Consider the following 21,724-nt stretch of genomic DNA (forward strand, 5'->3'; position numbering starts at 1 on the left):
CCCAGTTCCAGATCTTCTGACCCACCAGTCGGGTCAACTGCACCGGTCCATTCGTTCCCTCAACCTCACCGCTTGGTTGCTCCACTTCCTTCCTTAGCCAGGCTTCCTATGATCTCTAACCCCGTTAGAGATATCATAGTAGCTTCTCTAAAGTCCTCTACCAGAAGGATTTACTCTAGCAAATGGCAACGTTTCTCCTTTTGGGCAAGGTCTAAGAACATAGATCCCTTTACTGCCCCTATTCAGTCAGTCTTGGACTTTCTAGCTGAAATTTTTCACTCCGGTTCTTCTTCTTCCACAGTTAAAGTCCAGTTGGCAGCAATCTCGAATTTCCATGTTGGATTTGCAGACCAGAACATTATGTCTCACAAACTTTGTAAAGCTTTTCTCAGAGGGGTATTCCTACTTAAACCCCCTGTTAGGGATTCTCCACCGCAGTGGGACCTAAATTTAGTGCTGACATCCTTGATACTTCCCCCTTTTGAACCGGCTTCTACATGCTCATTAAAATTTCTTTCTTGGAAGACACTTTTTCTAGTTGCTATTACCTCGGCTAGGAGAGTGTCTGAACTTCATGCTCTCTGTGTTCGTCCCCCTTACTTGGTCTTCCACAAGGATAGATTATCCTTGAGAACTAATCCGTCCTTTTTGCCCAAGGTTGCTTCTAAGACAAATTTAAACCAATCTATTGATCTTCCAGTATTTTTCCCCAATTATTCTGACAGGACGGAAGAAAAATTGCATTGCCTAGATGTTCATCGCCAACTCAGATATTACTTGGACAGAACAAAGCAATTTAGGAAGTCTGATCAGCTTTTTCTTTCTTATGCTGAAAATAAGAAAGGTCTCCCTGTTTCTAAGGTGACTTTATCCAGATGGTTGTCTTCCACTATTTCTGACATTTATCAGCTTAGGGGCAAACAACTGATCTCAAAACCGAAAGCACATTCTACCAGAGGTCTAGCCACATCTACAGCCTTTCAGGCTAGACTACCCTTAGACACTATTTGTGCAGCAGCCACTTGGGCCACTCCTCATACCTTCGTTTCCCGTTACATATTGGATTTGGCCTCCAGGGACAGGGCAAGTTTTGGTTCCACAGTTCTCAAGAGTCTGTTCCATTGAGCCACCCAGGATAGAGGTGCTAGGGACGCGGTCCCATCCAGCAAGAATGAAGGCGAGATTGACAACTTAACATTTAGAAGTTATGTACCTACCATAACGTTCCATGTTAGTTGTCTTCTCTTGCCTTCTTTCTTGCGTCCCTCCCTCCTGTCCCCCTAGCCTGGACAGACCTTGAACTTCCTTCTTCTCTGGGAGATGGTTCTTCCTTGGACACCAGTTAGCTCTGGACCTTAGTTACCTGGGTTTCCCTTACAGCCTTCTCAGGTTAGTTGTTGTTCTTCTTCCCTTTTTGGGAAGATTATGGGCAGTTTCCTCTAGATACTAAACGAGATCTGGGTAATCACCGCCTTGCATCATGGGATATGGGGCTGCCTCGAGCTGGTAAAAGTGACCCTCGAGCTTAGCAAGTGCCGAGTCCAGCAAGAAAGAAGGCGAGAGAAGACAACTAACATGGAACGTTATGGTAGGTACATAACTTCTAATTACCCCCTTTTAAACCTGTCACTCAGGCTGATCTGAAGTTGTTACTGTAGAAAACTGTTTTGCTTATTGCTCTGATATCTGCAAGGCAAGTCTCTGAGCTGCAAGCTGTCACAGTGGGACAACCTTACCTGCTTTTCCACAGGGATAGTGTTGTGTTGCGCACTAATCCCTCTTCCATGCCTAATATGGTCTCAAAATGATCCCTTACTGAGTCCATTAGCCTCCTTGTATTCTTCCAGAACATAAGAATAATGGAGAGAGGATACATCATACCTTGGATGTGCATCAGCAGCTCAGGTAGTACCTTGACAGAAGAAAACCCATCAAGAAGTCTGAAAGGCTTTTTATTCCCTACACAAGGCCAAAGAAGGGTCAACCTGTCTCTAAGCAAACCATTGCATGTTGGTTGTCTTGTGATATTGATTTTTGTTACACCCACCATGGCGAAGCAAATCCAGGCAAGGTAAAGGAGCATTCAATCAAGGCCCTTTTCCTCTTCAACAGCTTATCGGAAAGGAGTGGGCTCTAGACATATTCAAAAGGCAGAAACTAGGTCCTCTGTCCATACTTTTTATGAAGCACTGTAAGCTGGATGCCTTTTCTAAATCCAAAGCAGGCTTCACTAGGACTGTTCTTCAGGGGCTTTTTGACGCTTATCCATCCTCTTCCCAGGTTGGGTAAGCTTTGGGAATTTATCCATATACCAGCAAGACAGTGTGTTTGTTGAACATAATAAAGTCTTACTTACCTGTAACAGTAGATGTTTGTAGAATACAGTCCTTAGTGGCTGTATCTGCCTACCATTCCCCTTTTTGTATGTAAATAGTTTGGTGTTGGAGTTGTGGTTGAATTTTGATCGGTGGCTTTGTTGCATGTGTTATTTTTTTTTTAGTTTTCATCTTCTCTTCCTTCCTCACCACAGAAAACTGAATGGGTCCTGTGTGTGTGGGTCTGAAAGGGATTCTCTGTTCTCATAGATGGTTGGTCCATCACACCCACAGACAGGCAAGAGGAGGAGTTCTGAGCTTTGATAGACTGCCAGATATAGTGTAGCAGAGCACTACTACCCATAATCTAGTAAGATAGTATGTTCTATGAACATCTACTGTTACATCTAAGTAGGACTTACACAACAGTACTTTCTCCTTAAGTTGCTCCCTCTGCTGCTTATCTTCTTTCACAGGATGTCTCTGTGTGTCTTTCTTTTTTTTTTATAAAGTGCTGATGATCTGTCAGCATGGTAGACACTCCTTCAGGGTTTTGCTTTGCACTTTTTTGCACTCATTTTAATTTCTGTTCTGCTGCAATCTGCTTATCAACTTGAGCCTCCAGTCCTTTCAGGCCTATAGCCAGTCCTTCCATCAGCACTAGAAATGTATATTTTCCCCTCTATTATTTTTGTTGAACTTTTAATTTTACATTGTCTGTAACTCAGTCAAAAAACATAAAAAAAAAGATGGGCTATTTACAAAACAAAATGTCCACCTTAGTATATATATATTATACAAATATAGCATATTGCATTATTACAGTCCCTGCTCTTTTAACTCATCTTGAGCAAGCTTCGTATTTACATATCCCTCCCCCCAAAAAAATTGCTTTCACTGGCTTTAACTGTTAAAAGTGGTCATGGCCATGTGTCAGTCAATTTTCTCCCAGCTGATCCTGTATCATACAAGCACTTTAGACACTGACAGCATGTACTTCCAATCAAAACATAAAAAACACTGCAGGAGCCTCCATCCTCTTGACTGAATCCCTGTCACCTTACTACAGTATTGTCACCCTCTTCAGTACCTCTTTCCTTTCTTCCCTACTTTCAATCAAAGTTATCATTCCCCAGTTTCTTTCTTAGACACTGAAATCTACCACAACTCTTAATATTTATGCACCTACCTGCCATACACAGCTTAATTTTCCCCCATTTTCTTTTTCTTTCATGCTCCATAAATCACGGGGTCTGTTTTATAATGACGAAAAATCAGAATGTTGAGCGCTCACGAGTGAAAATGCAAATACTCGATGTTGGTATCTTATGATCGCACTGCAGTGAAGATCCGAATATTTGCCCTTTCCCCACTGTAGTGCAGTCCCGGAGTTGGAATTTATATATTTAGGGGGTGTGGGGGGGGTGCAGTCCCCCACAATAGCGATTTCGAGTGTTTGAATTTCCGCTCATGTGAGCGTTTGACATTCTGATTTTTCGTCGTTGTAATATAGACCTGAATCAAGTTCTTCATCATCTCTGCCACCACCTGAATGTCTACCCTCTTCTCTTTACTCCAGCATTGTTCATTACTTTCAGTTCCAAAAAAACAAAACGCCTAGCTAGTATTTATTTCTGTTGCACATGCCTTTTCCCACATTTCTATTGCCTGTACTCAGAGTCCCCTCACTTCCTCATAATTCCACCATGTGTACAACTGACCCACCTTCTCTTTCCCACACCTCCAACATTTCAATTCAGGCCATTGTCCCTTCCTCCTCAAAAGCAGAAGTGTTGAATACCATATATGGGCAAACTTTCAGTACACATCCCCCAGCAGACGAATCCTCTCTAACTGTTTTGCTTTTCCCAACCCCCTTCCACATTCCTTCCCACTCCACATATTGTCCTCTGTTTCCCACTGACCCTTTAAATTTCTGTAGCTTTTCTTGGGCCCCTAATTCCCAGCTGATGATATATCATCTCTTCCTTCCCATTCACACTTTCCTCCACTCTTTATGTATAGATTCATCTTCTACACACAGTACATCCATCCTGCATGCCTTTCTCCCAGTCACAAACCTTTTTCTTTTTCTCAGCCTAAAAGCATCCTTCAGTGCCTTAAAGTCCATATAGTCCTTGCCCTTTTTCCCCACCCTTAAGTCCTTCACGTGACCTTCTTCCTCCAGCAGTATCCCACACAAGCTATGCAGTAGCCTGTCTCTCACTTCACACTGATCCACCATGCTGCCCACATACCTTCTAGCCATCCTATCCATATTTGCCACTGGTCTCTGTTCAGAACCCTATCACTGTCATCAGTTTCAAAGGTCCTGTGTGCTGATCTCCAGAAGATAATAGTTCATAAGCATTAGCTATATGGCTTATATCCTATATAGGCTATAACAGTCAGCCAGCTTCCAAAACTTCTAGGCACCTTCCACATGCCCAAACCGTTAGTCAGCTTGAGCTGTGCTGACAGAAAAGACAGCCTTAGGTGCCATGCTCTTTAAAGCTTTTATGCCATTGAAATGTGCTCCTTTTTTGGCTTTCAGGAATCAATGGTCAGATTGTGCTCTTCCTTTGCTGGGCAGATAAGTTCTCTTTGAGGAAGGCCCTTCCACATGAAAAATTATTTGTAAGATAGGAGTTGTAACAGACTGTCACAAGACTTGACGCTATTTTTAAACAGGGGCATACTTTTTTCCTGTTAGTGTAAAAGTTGATCTGATGTCAATTTTCATTTTATCCTTGATATATGGGTTCAGTTCAGAGTATCAGAACCGATTTGGCCATTACTACAGCTCATGATCACCAAAAACTTTTGAGCTTAACCCTTACCCATAATGCTCCTCACCCAGTTACCCCAGATCTCGTTTGCTGCTTTTTGTCAGACATGATTCTCCATTGCTCTCGAGCTAAGTGACAATTTTTGTATTTTGAACTTTACTTCTACTTTTTCTTTTAATTGAGTCCTTTCTGTAGTATAATTAATCATCTACCTGCCCTTACTATTTCTTTGCAGTTCAGTGTATTTTATATTCTTTCTCCTTTGTTTCCGTTCACAGTATTTTATATCTGTTTTTCACTCATGTAATCTTGACTATCATTGCTGACAGTACTTTCTTTGAACCCCTACCATTACAAAAAAAAAATTAAAACTTAGTTGTTTCTGTTCTGCGAGGCTTCTTCTATGTGTGTGTGTGTGTGTGTGTGTGTGTGTGTGTGTGTGTGTGTATGTATGTGTGAGGGGGGGGGGGTTATACCTGCTTTGTACCAGGTTTTAAATGTAGATATTGCTGAAAACCTAAAGCCCCTTCTGGCTTTAAGAGATGCCAGAAATATGGGCATAAAATCCTTTTTTCCAATACACAGTTACTGTGTGTGTACTGTTTGGGGCCACTCTATCTCCAGGAGGACTGCTCCATCTGTCACTCTTGTATTAACCCCAAGCAAACAATATGAGGATTTCACCATGATTACTCTACCTAGAACTTCCTACTAATCTTCCTTTTATCCCTTTCCAGAAAGGTTGCCTTCACCCTTGTTAGAAAGACTTGAGTCACCCTCTGTCATTTCCCTCCATTCCATTAAAAGCCTGACTGAGGATGATGTAGAGAGACTGGTGAATAAGATTCTCTGGGTGAGAAGACTGACAAGAGTTCACTTTGGCCCTGGCCCCTGTGGGTCTAGGATCTGAATCTTATTATCCACTGCCGATAGTTCCTCCTATGACTTCTATTGAAGCTTCAAAGCCATGGGCACCAAGTCGCCCAACACTGACTATATCAGAACTGAAAATATCCTTATCTACAGAACTGTCTCTTGCTCTGAGCTCTTCAGTTCAATCAGAACCAGAGACCTCTCACAGCCGTATCTGACCTGTTGGCTCCGAGGTGCCAGAGTTGACCCCTGTTTTGTCAGAGCCTTCTGTGTGTCTTGGGGCCTCGACATGGATGACTTCGGCTTCGATCTTGGGAGGTGTGACCTCAGAGTGGGCAGTGACCACGGTTCCGAAGCACTCTTTCTTGGTTCTGGGCTCCCTTCCCTCTTTGGGTGGGCCAGCTTTTGAGGCTATGCAGAGAGGCTGGACTACAGCAATCAGTCAGTCAGTTGGCCTCTTCCACCTTGGAGCACATATCCTTGCCTTCCTCCCGCTGGATAGTCAACATGTGCCTCCACTCCGTCAGCAGATGTTGAAACCTCAGAATTCCCAAAAAGGAATTCACTCTTCTTCTGATGCTTCCCCAGATCATCCTACTGAGGAGGACCCTAAGAAGAAAAAGTGCAAGATGAATCATGTGGATTCCCCCAGAGGAATCAATCACCAACAGCACTGACTTTGATGAAGGACAAGGTTCCCCAAGATCACTCCCAGATGATGTCTCCTTTGGAGACATCCTGGAGATTATGAAGTAAAAAAGGGTGATTGGAAGTCCCAAAATCCTTCCTCCAAGGAGTCCATGTACCTGCAGACATTTTTTCACGTACCCATCTACCTGTTGGGTGACTCCTCCTGCTGATGAGTTCATTGAGTTGATCTGTCAGTGAGCATGGAAGGCCCTTGACACCATTGAGCCTATCCCCAGGAGACCTGACAAAATTTTAACCACCCCAGAAACAAAGTAGTTCTGGTCTAAGGGTTTAGCTGTTGATGCCATGGTCATAACACCTGCAACTAAAAAGAAACTAGCTGAAGAGAGTTCTTCTATCCAGTCACCTAACAGAGAGTTTTGGTTGATGGACAGATTTGGGAAGTGAGTCTATGCATCACTGACCTTTGCACTAAGGTCGTTGAACTTTTTGTCACACTTTAGCAGACTGCAAAGGAGTTATCAGATACCCTGTTGGAGCCATCTCTGAGGAGGTCCAAGAAAGAGTTGCTTCCCAGTTGGCTACTTTACAGTCTGTATCAAACTCGTCCATGAGACTCATTGCTCATGCAGCTGAATGGATGACCAGAGCAGCGGATTCAGGCATTGCCATTAGGAGACACACCTCGATATGTCTATGTGATTTTGCGGAGCCATTTAAGTCTTTATTCGTTATTGCACCTTTTGACGGATCTTCCTTATTTGGCCCAAAGGTTAGACACATTATCCAGTGTAAGAAAGATGGAAAGACCCTTTCTGCTGTGGGCGTGCATTTTTCCACTCCAACAACCATTTTGTGGAAGTCAGAGAAGCAGTGAGAAAATATGGTTCAAGAAGTCCCAAGGCCTTTTGAGGACACGTGGAGGAAGTTCCCCCGGGACAGAGGGGGGGAGACTTTAGTGGAAGATGCAATCCATGTGGCAGAGTTGGCCCTTAGAACCAGGGTTTCAGAGATTCTTTCTGTGGCAAATCCTTTCATAGCTCCTGAAAGGATGCCCAGTTGTCTTCCTCTGGAGGAAGTTGGGGGATATCTGGCCCTGCACTTCAAAGCCTGGCTACAAATATCTTCACTGGGTGCACAGGATAATTTCCAGAGGTTATATGATACCCTTTTCCCTCCCTCCTTCTGTATGCAGGAAAATCCCCGATGTTCCACCCAATCAGAGGGAACACATGGTTCTTCAAATACAAAATCTGCTAGAAAAAAAAGAGTAATTCGAGAAGTCCCACCAAACTAAATAGAGTCCAGAAATTACTCAAGGTTCTTTTTAGTGCCAAAAAAGACAGGGGACTGGGGACCAATTTTGGATCCAATTGTGCTGAACAAGTTGGTCCGGCAAACCAAATCCTGGATGGTCACGATACAGTCCATTCTTCCATTTTTGGAAATGGATGATTGGATGTGCTCAGTAGATCTTCAGGATGTGTATTACCATATCAAAATTGGCAAACGATCCTGAAATTTTCTACACTTCTGGCTAGGAGTCAGTGATTATCAATTCAGAGTTCTGCCCTTTGGCCTCACCACAGCCCCCCAGGGTGTTTACCACATGTATGGCAGTAGTAGCAGCTCACTTGAGACTGCAGGGATTCCTAGTGTTTCTGTACTTAGATCACTGGCTCATTACTGCTCCGACCAGGCATCAGTTAAAAGAAGCAAGAGATCATGTCCTTCAGACTTGTTCTTATTTAGGGATAACTATAAATTTAGAGCAATCACAACTAACTCAAACCTTAGAGTTCATAGGAGTGATTCTAAACACAAGGGCTTCATAGCTTCTCTTCCCCTTGTGATATTAGAGAAAATCAGAGTACAGCTCCAGAACATAATCAACAACAGGAAACTTCAACAGTCTTTCATTCTAGAGCTTCTGTGGTGATATTTGTGTAGCAGCAACTTGGGCTACTCCCCATACGTTTATTACTCATTAGAGGGGAAGGCATCATTTGCCTCAATGGTGGTCAGGAATATTCTTCCTCGAGTCCACCCAAGATCTAAGGTAGCTGAGGACTCTGTTCCATATGTCAAGGATAAATTGAAAATTGACAATATCAGATAAAATGTTAGATGTACTTACCATAACATTCCAGCTGTGTTGTCCATTTTCATTTATCCTCAACTCCCCTCCCTCCATCCCTCTGCCATTGGATTTTTAGTGGAATGGACATCTAACATAATTGTTGGACATATGCATATATTTCCAGATGTGGTCTCTATAAATGCTTTTAGTTTCCTTTTTTTCTTTAATTTGATCTACCTTCTGCAAACTCAGTCTGAGGTAACTGGGAGAGAAGCATTATGGGTAACGGTTAAGCTCGAGAGTTTTTGGTCTTCACAAGCAGTAGTAAGGCCGAGTTGGTTCCGATGCTCGGAACTGAACCCATATGTCGAGGATAAATGAAAATGGACACCACAGATGGAATGTTATGGTAAGTACATAATTTCTTTTTTAAAGAAGTTGAAAACCAGTTTTCTTTGGAGAAATTGTGTTTATTTTACTTTTTTGGGACTAACAAAGGGTTTTAAAGTGATTTTACTATGTTTTTGTGAGACTAAAGTGACATTTAATGACTTAACATTTTTAGTGGCTTATGCTGCTTGGTTTCCTCTGGAAAGAGGCACCATTTTCAGCTTGACCATGGAACAAAGTACTACCACATTTGGTTCTTCCTTCCACAAAAAGAAAAAAGTTAAGCAAATAGCATTTGCCACCATAGCAAGCTAGCAGTTTGACTCAGCCACAAGTGGGTGACTGTGCTGTGGGCAGAGCTGGTTCCTCAGACCCCTTACCTTTTACCCCAGATTTGTCCAGTTGGCACCTGCAGCCACTATGGTCCAGGGGCTAGCCACGTCCTCTGCAGCTGTTGGAGTCCCTGCAGGCAAGAGAGAACTACTCTTGTCAGTTCTGGGAAAAGGAACAGGCTGGGCTTCCCTGTTAGTTCATAAGGCTGTGCCTATCCCTATGGAAGTTCCTGTTACCATTAGTAACACGGTTTGCCCCATTTTCCTGTCAAAAGGAAACAGAAAAGTAAAACTGTTTCTACTCCACAAATTTCTTTAGACTGGAGTAGTTTATTGAATCTGGCTCCAGGTTTAATTCAGGTTATTGATCCTTCTAATAAGGTGGTTTCTGGTAAAAGAAACAGGGATGTTTCTCAGTCCCTCATAAAACACTATGAGCTGTTACAGAAGGAATTTCTAGAACCTTCACCTGTTACTCCAGTTCATTCAGCTATGGAGGATGTGTGTGTGTCACTGCTTGCAGTATTCCTGACAGTCAGCCTGCTACCCCCTAAAAGGCAGATAGTGTATAAAGTTCCTTAATTTTTTTAAGTTTTTAAACACAAACCTAAAGCTGACCCAGCAGCTATAGCTTTAGGTAAGTCTACTTCTGTTAAACATTTGATTAATTCCAGTCCTACTCTTTCTGACAAGGGGAGGGGGATTATTGATAACTATGAGAAGTGTATGGTTCTGCATCTCTGATTTTCAGAATTTTAAATTGTCAGGCTCATGTGTTAAAGTGTATTCTGACTAATTTTGAAAGTATGAGGAATGTTTTCTCTGCAATTTCTTCTTGTGAGGAAAAGTCCTGCTTTAAATTTTTTAATTTCTTCTATTTTACAGATCAATATTCATTGTTTACAGTTTATGTATGACTCAGTTGATACTTCTTCCAGGGCTATGGCCACTGGTACTGTTTTAGGAATTTTGCCTGGCTGCATTCTCAGAACATCCCAGATTGTGTGAAAAATGAGATTCTTAAGGTCCCCTTTGGATAGAAATGTATTTTTCCTCTGCCACAGGGTTTATCAAAAAGTGTGATGAAAAGGGTAAGCAGATACAGGGAACTTCCAAGATTTTTCTAACTTCTCATCCAGTTTCAGCAAAAAAATAAAATGAACAGTCTCACAAAAATGTGGGCAAACAGACATTTAAGAAAATAAAATGGGAAGGGGGTTTCAAAAATATTTCAGGAACCCCCCCCCCAAAACCAAGGATAGTCCAATAAGTTAGAATGCGTGTTCAAGGGACCTTGTCCACCCTGGCACCCACTTTGAATCTCCACTTTTCTCTTTGGAAACAGGTAGTTTCAGACAAACGTGTGCTGAAGATCATTCATGAAGGTTACAGATGGCAGTGGGAGGACATTTCTCCTTTCCAGGGAGTGATTTCTCATCCATCACATGAGACTCTTATTTCTACCTGTCCTTCATCACATGTTGTCCCAGGGAGTGATAGACCTAGTTCTCCTTTCTCAGATGGGGAAAGGTTTTTATTCAGGGATGTTTTTTAGTGCCAAAGAAAGAAAATGTTTGGTGACTAGTTATGGATCTTTCTTTTCTAATCCCGTTTGTGATAGTGGCCAAATTCTAAATGATGTCACTTCACAATCTGTTATCTCTTATTCCTCATTCAAGTTTCCACGCGACTCTATATTTAAAAGGTGCTTATCATCACATCCCTGTTCATCCAGACCTCAGGTGTTTCTTAAAGAATTTGTGTGTCTGGATTGCATTATCATTTCTCTGTCTTACGCTTTGGACTATCCACTGGATCAAGAGTATTAACAAAGTGTCTAGCTCTACTTATAGCTTTTTGCAGGCTACAGGTTATGCATATTTGTCCATATTTAGATGACTTGCTAATCCTTGCAGAGCATTTTTCGAAGTGTCATGACTCTCTCACTTAGGTGAGAGATCTCTTGCACAAGCTGAGATTCCAAGAGAACATTCAGAAGTCTTTTTTGACTCCGTCACACAGAATTTTGTTCCTGGGATGTCAGCTGGATCTCAGTTAAAAACAGCTTTACTTCCACATTAAAAAAATCTATTTCTAGATCTATTCCAGTTGTTTTCCACCCAGACTTTGGTCACTGTGAGGGAATACCTTAAGATTTTGGGTCTCATTGCATCTACAATTTTTGATACCATTGGCAAGATTACACATGAGAAGAAAGATACAATGGTATCTGAAGTCTCTTTAGTCCCAGCATCAACATCCTTTGTCTTTTCAAATTCCTGTTCTGGGGTATGTCAGAAGAGAATTCACTTGGTGGACACTGCAGATTTCCTTAAATTCAGGTTTCCCCTTCTCCTTCAATGCTGCAAGGTGTTCCGTCACCAGACATGCCTCGGACTTGGCTTGGGGATTAGTGTCAGGAGGGATAAAGGTACAAGGTGTGCAGGACAACAAGAACAGACACAAGCAAATAAATATAAAGGAGATGTTTGCCCTGATCAAGGCACTCAACTTTCTGAATCATCTTTGGTTCCCAGGACCTCTTCAAGATGTTACAGGTAATACCACAGTCATATGGTACATCAACAAGCAAGGGAAAATGAGGTCATATGCCTTTTGCAGACTAGCCATATTAGCTTAATATATAGTTTCACAGTGTAGTCTTACTCTGTCTTTCTACATTCCATCACAGCAAATCTTTCTGGCAAACTGAGCAGGATAAGGGCAAACCCTCATAAATATAAACTAGTTCAGGGTGTCTTCCAAGATTTGATCCATCTGTGGGAAGTTACTCAAGTAGACCTGTTTGTCTCCTCTCTAAACAGTCAGCTGGCAAGGTTCTGCTCAAGGACTCTATGCAGAAAGGCCTGGAAGACAGATATCTTTTCTTTACCATGGACAGGAATGTTCCTGTATTCTTTTCAATGATAATCAGAGTATTTCTGACGATTCAGAAAGAATCCCCCAAGAACATTGTGATGACTCCCTTTTGGCCCTGGGAACCATGGATGTTCTTCGGGTTTCACTGTTGCAGTCATCACATTTGGGTTATCTGCTTGCAATAGCTCTCAGTCGGCCTGATTATCAAAGTCTTGGGTCCTGCGTCAGTTGCTGTCTCATCTTCCACGACGTCAGGTAGTCAGGGGTATAAAGCATGCAGCTGATGCCATTACATCAGTCTTTCTTGCTGTGCGGTGCCCGAAGCAGATGCAGTTAGCAAGTGCCAGTCAGCCGACTCCTGAAATTTTTGTTTTCAAGTTTCAGAACCGAAGTCTTCAACTAAAGCTAAGTACCCCGTTGGGGAAACTTTTTCTTGCTCTTAACCGATGTCAGTAAATGTCAATAATTGTATTACTTGTGGAAAGCAAATACCTCATAAAGATTTTAATTCGTACTGTATTCCTTGCCTAGGCCCTGACCACGACTTACCTCGCTGTCGGTTTTGTGCCTTATTTAAGCAATGAACTATTTGTCATTGATATATTTTCGCTTCTAAATATTTTGGTACTCTGTTCAATTATCCAGATATGTCTTCGGTAAGTCATCCGACTACCGACATTCCGAAAAAAAGGAAAGATAAAGACAGAGACAGGCCACCTAGGTCCAAAGCTGCTGACGACACTTCTTCCAAGCCAGTCGCCAGTTCGCCGGTACTCAGTGAGGTGCTTTCGCAGCACCTGATACCCGTCACTTCAGATTCGCAGGCCTGTACTGAGATTCATTCAGAGTCCAGTATGCCGCGAGATGCTTCAACTGTGGAACCTGCGGATGTCTCTACCTTGGATGGGTCCGGAGCCGCTGTGCAGGTACTGGCTTCTGAGGGTGTATTCAGGCCTACGGACTTGCATATTAAACCGACGCCATCTTCTTCAAGGCCTAAAACTCGAACCGTGCCTAGAAAACCAATGTCCAGACCATATGGTCAGGCCTCTATGCCTACAAAACAAATTATAAGAATGGCTGAAGACCTTATTACTTTAATCAGGGGAAGCCAACCTTCCCCCTCTAAGAGACCTAGGACTGAATTTTCTTATAAAACGTCTGACCAAAATTCTGTAATTTCTGTTTCCTCTGATGACTAGTATTTACCCTTATCTACTTTTGAGGATTCTGATGCAGAGAACTCTATTCCCTCTGCCACCCCCCCCCCCCCCAGAGGATTTCTCTTTTGGTGAAACCTTGCATACTCTTAGGGAGCATTTCATTGGGAAAGCCAGGATTATTCTGATTCTAAAAAGAAGCTTAGAGATTTCTTACTCCTGCCCCAGCACAGGCCTTTAGCTATCCCTCCTGTACTAGACATTGTTGATGATGCCTTTTCGGAATCTAGCTTGGCCCCTAACTCTTTACCTCCTGCTCCCAGAAAACCTGATAGATATTACATGGTTCTTGACTCTCACAAGTTCCTTTTTAAAAATCCTACTGCAGATCCTGAGACCATTTCACAGGGACCCAAGGGCATTAAGGCTACTACTGCCAAAAATCCTACCCCTTCTGATAGAGATTCCAGGGCGCTGGAAAGATGGGCTAAGATGGTATACACATGTTCATCATGTTTCACTGTTGCAGTCATGACTGTAAGGTTCTCCCCTGCTGGCAGGCAGCCCTCAGTCGGCCAGAATCCCAAAGTCTGGGTCCGGCGTCAGCTGTACAGGCTTGCACCCTGACGTCAGAACGCCAGGAGTATAAAGCCGACAGCCGACGCCATCTTCTCCAGTCTTTCTTGCCGTGTGGTGAAAGCAGTTCGCAAGTGCTGGTCGGCTGACTCCTGACAGCGTTGTCATATTAACTTCGGTCCGAAGATATTCTTCTTCTCTTCTCAAAGCTAAGTACCCCGTTGGGGAAACTTTTTTATTGCTCCACTCCGATGTCAGGAAAAAGTTAATAATTGTATTTCATGTGGGAAGCAAATACCTCATAAGGATTTCCATTTTTACTGTATTCCTTGCTTAGGCCCAGACCACGACGTCGCTTATTGTCGGTTTTGTGCCATATTCAATTCTCGTACTATTAAGCGAAGGTACGATTGGGCTCTCAATTACTTTGGTAGGCGCTTTAATTACAAAATGTCATCGGATACAGCACCGACTTCCGGAGCTCACAAAAGACGCAAGGATAAAGATAGGCCTCCGAGGTCCAAAACTGATGATAGCGCACATGCGGAGCCAGTTTCAGGTTCGGCAGTCGTCAGTGAGGCGCTTTTGCAGCCCCTGTTGTCGGCCATTTCTGAACCGATCGCCAAAATGGACTCTCATGGGGAGCCATCAAGGCCTTCTAATATTTCTGTTGCAGGACCTTCGAACAACGCTCCTTCAGATGGGTCCAGAACCGCTGTGCAGGTACCGGCTTCTGAAGGGGTTTTCAGGCCTTCTCAACTTACCATAAAGACAAAGCCAAAGACAAAGGCAAAGACTCCTTCAAACTCAAAGACTTCAACATAGGCTTCTTCTGAACTGGCTCCCAAGTCACAGAAGCAGTTACTCAGGATGGCTGAGGATTTGCTTACTATGATTAGGGGTTCTCACCCCCCTCCTGATAAAAGGCCTAGGCAGGATGTTTATTATGATTCCTCTGATCAGGCTTCTGTTTCCTCAGTTTCTTCCTCTGATCAGGATTATTCTTTCCCTCCTTATGAGGATTCTGATGCGGAGGACTCCATTCCTTTAGCTTCTCCCCCTGAGGATTTTTCTTTTGGGGAAACTTTGCATGAAATGAGGGAGCATTTCCACTGGGAAGGGCAGGAATACTCTGAATCCAAGAAGAGACTTAGGGATTTTCTCCTTCTTCCCCAACACAGGCCTCTGGCTATTCCCCCTGTTTTGGATATTGTAGATGATGCCTTTACAGAAGCTAACTTAACACCTGACTCTTTTCCTCCTGCTCCAGTTAAGCCTGATAGATATTACAGGGATGTTCATCGTGTTTCACTGTTGCAGTCATGACTGTAGGGTAATCCTGCCGGCAGGCAGCCCTCGGTCGGCCAGAATTCCAAAGTCTGGGTCCAGCGTCGGCTGTTCAGACACACATCCTGATGTCAGAATGCCGGGAGTATAAAGCTGACAGCCGACGCCGTCTTCTCCAGTCTTTTTGCCGTGCGGTGAAAGCAGTTCGCAAATGCTGGTCGGCTGACTCCTGACAGTGTTTTCCTGTTGTCGGCGGTCCGAAGATTTTCTTCTTCTCTTCTCTAAGCTAAGTACCCTGTTGGGGAAACTTTTTTCTTGCTCCACTCCAATGTCAGAAAAAGTTAATAATTGTATTTCATGTGGGAAGCAAATACCTCATCAGGATTTCCATTCTTACTGTATTCCTTGCTTAGGCCCAGACCACAACGTCGCTTGTTGTCGGTTTTGTGCCAGATTCAATTCTCGTACTATTAAGCGTAGGTACGATTGGGCTGTCAATTATTTTGGTAGACGCTTTAATTATAAAATGTCATCGGATACGGCACCAACTACCAGAGTTCATAAACGGCGCAAGGATAAAGACAGGCCTCCAAGGTCCAAGACTGATGATTGCGCACAAGCGGAGCCAGCTTCAGGTTCGGCAGTCATCAGTGAGACGCTGTTTGCCCTCGCGCGCCATTATTTCTGGCCCGGACATACACACGGACTCTCATGGGGAGCCCATCAGGTCTTCTATATTTCTGCAGCAGGACCTTCGGACATCGCTCCTTCAGATGGGTCCGGAACCGCTGTGCAGGTACCGGCTTCTGAAGGGGTTTTCAGGCCTTCTCATCTTACCATAAAGACAAAGCCAAAGACAAAGGCAAAGACTCCTTCAAAATCAAAGGCTTCAACACAGGCTTCTTCTGAACCGGCTCCCAAGACACAGAAGTAGTTACTCAGGATGGCTGAGGATTTACTTACTATGATTAGGGGCTCTCATCCCCCTCCTGACAAAAGACCTAGGCAGGATGTTTATTATAATTCCTCTGATCAGGCTTCTGTTTCCTCAGTTTCTTCCTCTGATCAGGATTATACTTTCCCTCCTTATGAGGATTCTGATGCGGAGGACTCCATTCCTTCTGCTTCTCCCCCTGAGGATTTTTCTTTTGGGGAGACTTTGCATGAAATGAGGGAGCATTTCCACTGGGAAGGGCAAGATTACTCTGAATCCAAGAAGAGGCTTAGGGATTTTCTTCTTCTTCCTTGGCACAGACCTCTGGCTATTCCCCCTGTTTTGGATATTGTAGATGATGCCTTTTCTGAGGCTAAACTAACTCTAGATTCTTTTCCGCCTGCTCCTGCTAAGCCTGATAGGTAGTACAGGGTGCCTGATTCCCATCAATTTTTGTTCAAGAACCCTTCTGCTGATCCAGAAACCATTTCTCAGGGCCCCAAGAGAGTTAAGGCCGCTTCTGCCAAAAATCCCATTTCTACTGAAAAGGATTCTCGTTCTTTAGACAGATGGGGCAAGAAGGTGTACACTTCTGCTACTCTGTCCATTAGGGCTCTTAACTGTAAATTTCATATGTTTAAGTATCAGCAGTTTCTCTTGTCTGTCTTAAAACAAAAGCTCTCTTCTATTTCTGCTTGTGTAGATGATAAAGAATTGCATGATTTATTACATGCCACTGAACAAGTGGGAAAACATGGTTTACATTGTGGTTTTGATGCCTTGGAGGCTTCTTGCAGAGCTGCAGCCTCGGGCACTGTCATTAGGAGACATGCTTGGCTTCGGGAGCAAAATTTACCAGAACAGGTTAAGGCTAAGTTATTGGATGCCCCTGTTCAACATGATGATGTCCTTCAAGGATGCATCTGCAGTCCTTACAAATGGGTTGTCCTGTCGTCAGGCAGCCCTTCGGTCGGCCGGATTCCAAAGTCTGGGTCTGGCCTCGGCTGGTGTCGCACTTCACCCGACGTCATAGCTGCAGTTCTTCGGGTATAAAGGCATCAGCCGACGCCATTTTCCTCAGTCTTTCTTGCAGCGCATACCAAGCAGAAGCTGTTCAAGTGCCGGTCGGTCAGAACCAGAGATTACTACGAATACAACCAAGACTTCTAAAAGCTAAGTACCCGCTAGACTCTTTCTTGCCTCAGCCAATGTCAGAAAAAGTGAATAACTGTTTAACTTGTGGGAAACAAATACCTCATAAAGATTTCCACTCTTACTGCTTACCTTGTCTAGGCCCAGACCACGTAGCAGCTTGTCTAGCCTGTGCTTTTAACCGACGGACGCTTAGACGCCGGTCGGAATTTGCTGAGCAGTTTTTCGCTCTGATTTTGCTTATAAGATGCCGTCGGATCCTCCGACTTCACAAATAACGCAAGGAAAAGGACCGACATTCGCGGTCCGCGGTTTCGCTGAAACCCGTTAAGCAAACCGAGTGTCTCGGTTTCGCTGAAACAGAGCAAGCGGTTCTTCCTTCAGCACCGAGGCTTCTTCTAACCTCGCGGAATCTGAAATCCAACCTGCTGTGATTTCTCAGGAATTATCTGACACTATTCCCTTGGATATCTCTACTCCTGCACGTGGAGCTGCTAGGCCTCCTGCAGCCATGTCCATTAAGGCCTTTGCCAGGGCTAAAGCAGCTAAAGCTACAAAACTGTGCCTGTTAAGACCCTACTCACAGGCCCAGTTCCAGTTCCCAAATGCTTTCTTTGGCAGAGGATCTTATTTCTTTAATCCGGGGATCCCAGCCTCATCCAGACAGGGCCTCTCATCCACCTCCAGAGAAGAGGCCTAGAGCAGAGCCCCCTGAGCCAGTGTCCACAGATGATTCCTCTGATGATTCAGATAATACAGACCCTCCAGAGGCTCCCTTTTCCCCTTACGAAGACTCTGATGCTGAAGAGTCCATCCCTTCTGCCTCTCCACCTGAGGAATTTTCCTTTGGGGAAACCTTGCATGCTATGAGGGAACAATTTCAATGGCAGGGCCAAGTTTTTCCAGACTCCAGGAAAAGGCTTAGAACCTTCTTGCATTTACCACAACATAGGCCTTTAGCTATACCTCCAGTTCTTTCTGTTGTAGATGATGCATTTAATGATGCTTGTACTGCTCCTGATTCATTACCTCCGGCCCCTGCTAAGCCCGATAGGTACTACAGGGTCCCGGACACACATCACCATTTATACAAGGCTCCTTTTGCAGATCCCGAAACTATCTCCCAGGGGCCTAAGGCTGTAGCAACTACCTCTGCTAAAAATCCCCTCCCCTCTGAAAGGGAATCCAGATACTTAGAGAGATGGGGTAAAAAAGTTTACACTTCTGCTACTCTGTCAGCTAGGGCCTTGAACTGTCAATTTCATATGATCCAATATCAAGAATATATGCTTGACCAGTTAACTAAAACTATCCTCTGATGAACCTTTTGATAAGAAGTATGTTCAGGAAATGGTACATAACATTCAGCAAGTTAGTAACCATTCTTTAAAATGCGGCTATGATGCACTGGAAGCTTCCTTTAGATCAGCCATGACTGGCACAGTTATCAGAAGGCATGCATGGTTGAAAGAGCAGGCCTTACCGGACCATGTCAAATCAAAACTGTTAGATGCTCCCATGGACAAGGCCAATTTATTTGGTTCTCCTGCACAACAGGTACTGAAGAAGATGGAGGAGAAGGCAAAATCTGTACAAACAGTGAAAGATTGCTTACAGGTCCAACCTCCAAGGTTTAGCAGGAATTGGCCCTCCAAAACTTGGTCCTTTCCAGACTCCTCTAAAGCACAGAGAGGCAGGAATAGGCGATCAAGAGGCAGAAACCAATCCAGGGGTGCCTACAGGGGACGCCAGTGGCAGGGTAACAACCAGCGAGGCACAGACACACAGCCACCACCACTGCAACAGGACAATCACAGTGACTTGGCTCTGGCACCGCCTACCAGGGAACAACTAGAAGCACCCTTAGGCGGAAGGCTAGCCTTATTCTCAATAAACTGGCATTACATCACAAGAGACAAGTGGATTTTACAGACAATAGACCAAGGCTACAGGTTCCACTTCCATACCCTACCAGGGAAGAGAGGAATGCCAAACCTACCTCCAAATCAAAAGACAGAAGCTCTAAAACAAATATCTCAATTATTAAGGATGAGAGCTGTGGAAAAGGTACCATCTATGGAGCAAGGAAAGGGATTTTACTCCAGACTCTTCCTGGTACCAAGAAAAGAGAACAAATGGAGGCCTATTCTCGACCTGTCCGCTTTAAACACATTCCTCATTGTTCCAAAATTCAAAATGCTGACTCTACAGCAGCTTCTTCCCATGCTGGGCAAGGAGTCTTGGCTGGTAACTCTAGATCTCAAGGAGGCATACCTGCACATCCCCATATGACCAAAATGCAGAAGATACCTCAGATTTCTTGCAGGATCAGAGCATTATCAATTCTCAGCATTGCCTTTTGGCTTATCTACTGCGCCCAGAGTGTTCACGAAATGCCTGGCATCAGTAATTGCTCATAGCAGGCTTCAGGGAATCCAAATTTACCCCTACCTGGACGACTGCCTGATACAAGCGGACAACAAAAACAAGCTAACAGAAGACTTACAAAGAGTCATTTACCTGCTACAAGCCCTGGAATATACAGTCAATATAAGAAAGTCAAGGCTGATTCCATCCCAAAGAATAACCTTTTTGGGTGCAGAACTGGACACATCAAAGCAAATGGCATTCCTAACTGCAGAAAAGCAAGAGCAACTACCTCTCTACTTCTTGCAATTAACAAAGCAGAACCATCTAACAGCAAGAAAAGTACTGCAAGCCTTGGGCTTCATGGCATCCTGCATAATACTGGTCCCTCATGCCAGACTGCATATGAGAAAGCTACAGTGGTACCTAAAAAATTTATGGTCTCAACACAAACACAGCCTAGAAACCAAAATTCCAATAATCCCATGCCTGAAGCAAGAGTTCCTATGGTGGGCTCAGGCCTGTCAATCAAACACAGGATTGCCCTTCCACAGCATTCAACCAAGCCAAATCATCACGACGGACGCCTCAGACCTCGGTTGGGGGGCCCACATGCTGGACAGATGCATACAAGGCTTATGGACTCAAGACCAGCTGCACCTGCACATAAATCTAAAGGAAATGCTGGCAGTAAAATTGGCAATCCAGACATTCAGACCATTTATCCGAGAAGGTCAGTTGATGATAAGGACAGACAACACAACAGTTATGTGGTACATCAACAAACAGGGAGGCACACATTCATACCCTCTATGCCGGATGGCACTGGACCTATGGAATGTGGCTCTGAGCTACAACATTCAGTTACAAGCAATTTTTGTACCAGGAAAAGAAAACATTCTAGCAGACATATTAAGCAGGACTACCACGGATGCCCATGAATGGATGCTACATCCGGACATCTTCAAGGACATCACAAGGAAATGGGGACTCCCAGAAATAGACTTATTTGCATCCCCACACAAATCCTACATTTATGCCCAAGGTGGTATCCAGAGTATCTTTAAATCAGGCTATCCACCTACCTACATTCTTCCCCAACCCACAGAACAGGGGAGAAAGACTGTTGCATACCTTGGATGTACATAGACAGTTGCGCTACTACCTGGACAGAACCAAGGGCAATAGAAAAACTGACCAGCTACTGGTAGCATATGCAACAGGAAGGGAAGGAAAAGCAATTTCAAAACAGACAATCTCAAGTGGATAGGAAATTGCATTAGATTTTGTTACTCCTACCATGGAAAGAAAACTCCAGAGAACATCAGGCCTCACTCTACAAGGGCTACGGCCACTACCACAGCTTTCTCTACGAGGAGTGGCTACCAAGGACATTATAGAGGCTGCTACTTGGACCTCCGTGCATACATTTGCCAAGCATTATAACTACCTTTATACTCTAGATCGAGCAGGGTTTGCCACTGCTGTTTTGCAGGATCCTATCTACACCATAATCTCTTCTTCCTCCTCCCTAGTTTGGCTATGGTATTCTACATATTGTAAGGACTGCAGATGCATCCTTGAAGGACATAGTACAGTTTTGTACCTACCATAAATGTAGATGTCCGATAGGAATGCATCTGCAGTCAGGATTACCCACCCGCCTTCCCTCTGTGGTACTCCTAGGGTATTTGCCCATCTTATAGCTAGCTGGGGGTCTATTATGGTGTATTTGTTTGTATATATGTACATACATGCTTATTTTTGTGTTTGTCTCTACTATTTGGAAACATTGGCATTTATCCAAATTTAGCCTTCCAAGAGGGCACCTGGCATCTGGGGCAAGAAACACTGAGGAAAATGGCATCGGCTGATGCCTTTATACCCGAAGAACTGCAGCTATGACGTCGGGTGAAGTGCGACACCAGCCGAGGCCAG

General features: G+C 44.0%; 1 protein-coding gene across 2 annotated transcripts in view; it reads left to right on the forward strand.

The window, feature by feature from the left end:
• LOC122790862 (protein mono-ADP-ribosyltransferase PARP14-like) overlaps positions 1-21,724 on the forward strand; it is a 1,931,416-nt gene that overhangs the window by 455,369 nt on the left and 1,454,323 nt on the right. The gene's annotated exons all lie outside the window — the stretch shown is intronic.

The sequence above is a fragment of the Protopterus annectens genome, chromosome 16.part0, assembly GCF_019279795.1.
Source record: "Protopterus annectens isolate FY-2018-M chromosome 16.part0, PAN1.0, whole genome shotgun sequence".
In the NCBI taxonomy this organism is placed as follows: Eukaryota; Metazoa; Chordata; order Ceratodontiformes; family Protopteridae; genus Protopterus; species Protopterus annectens.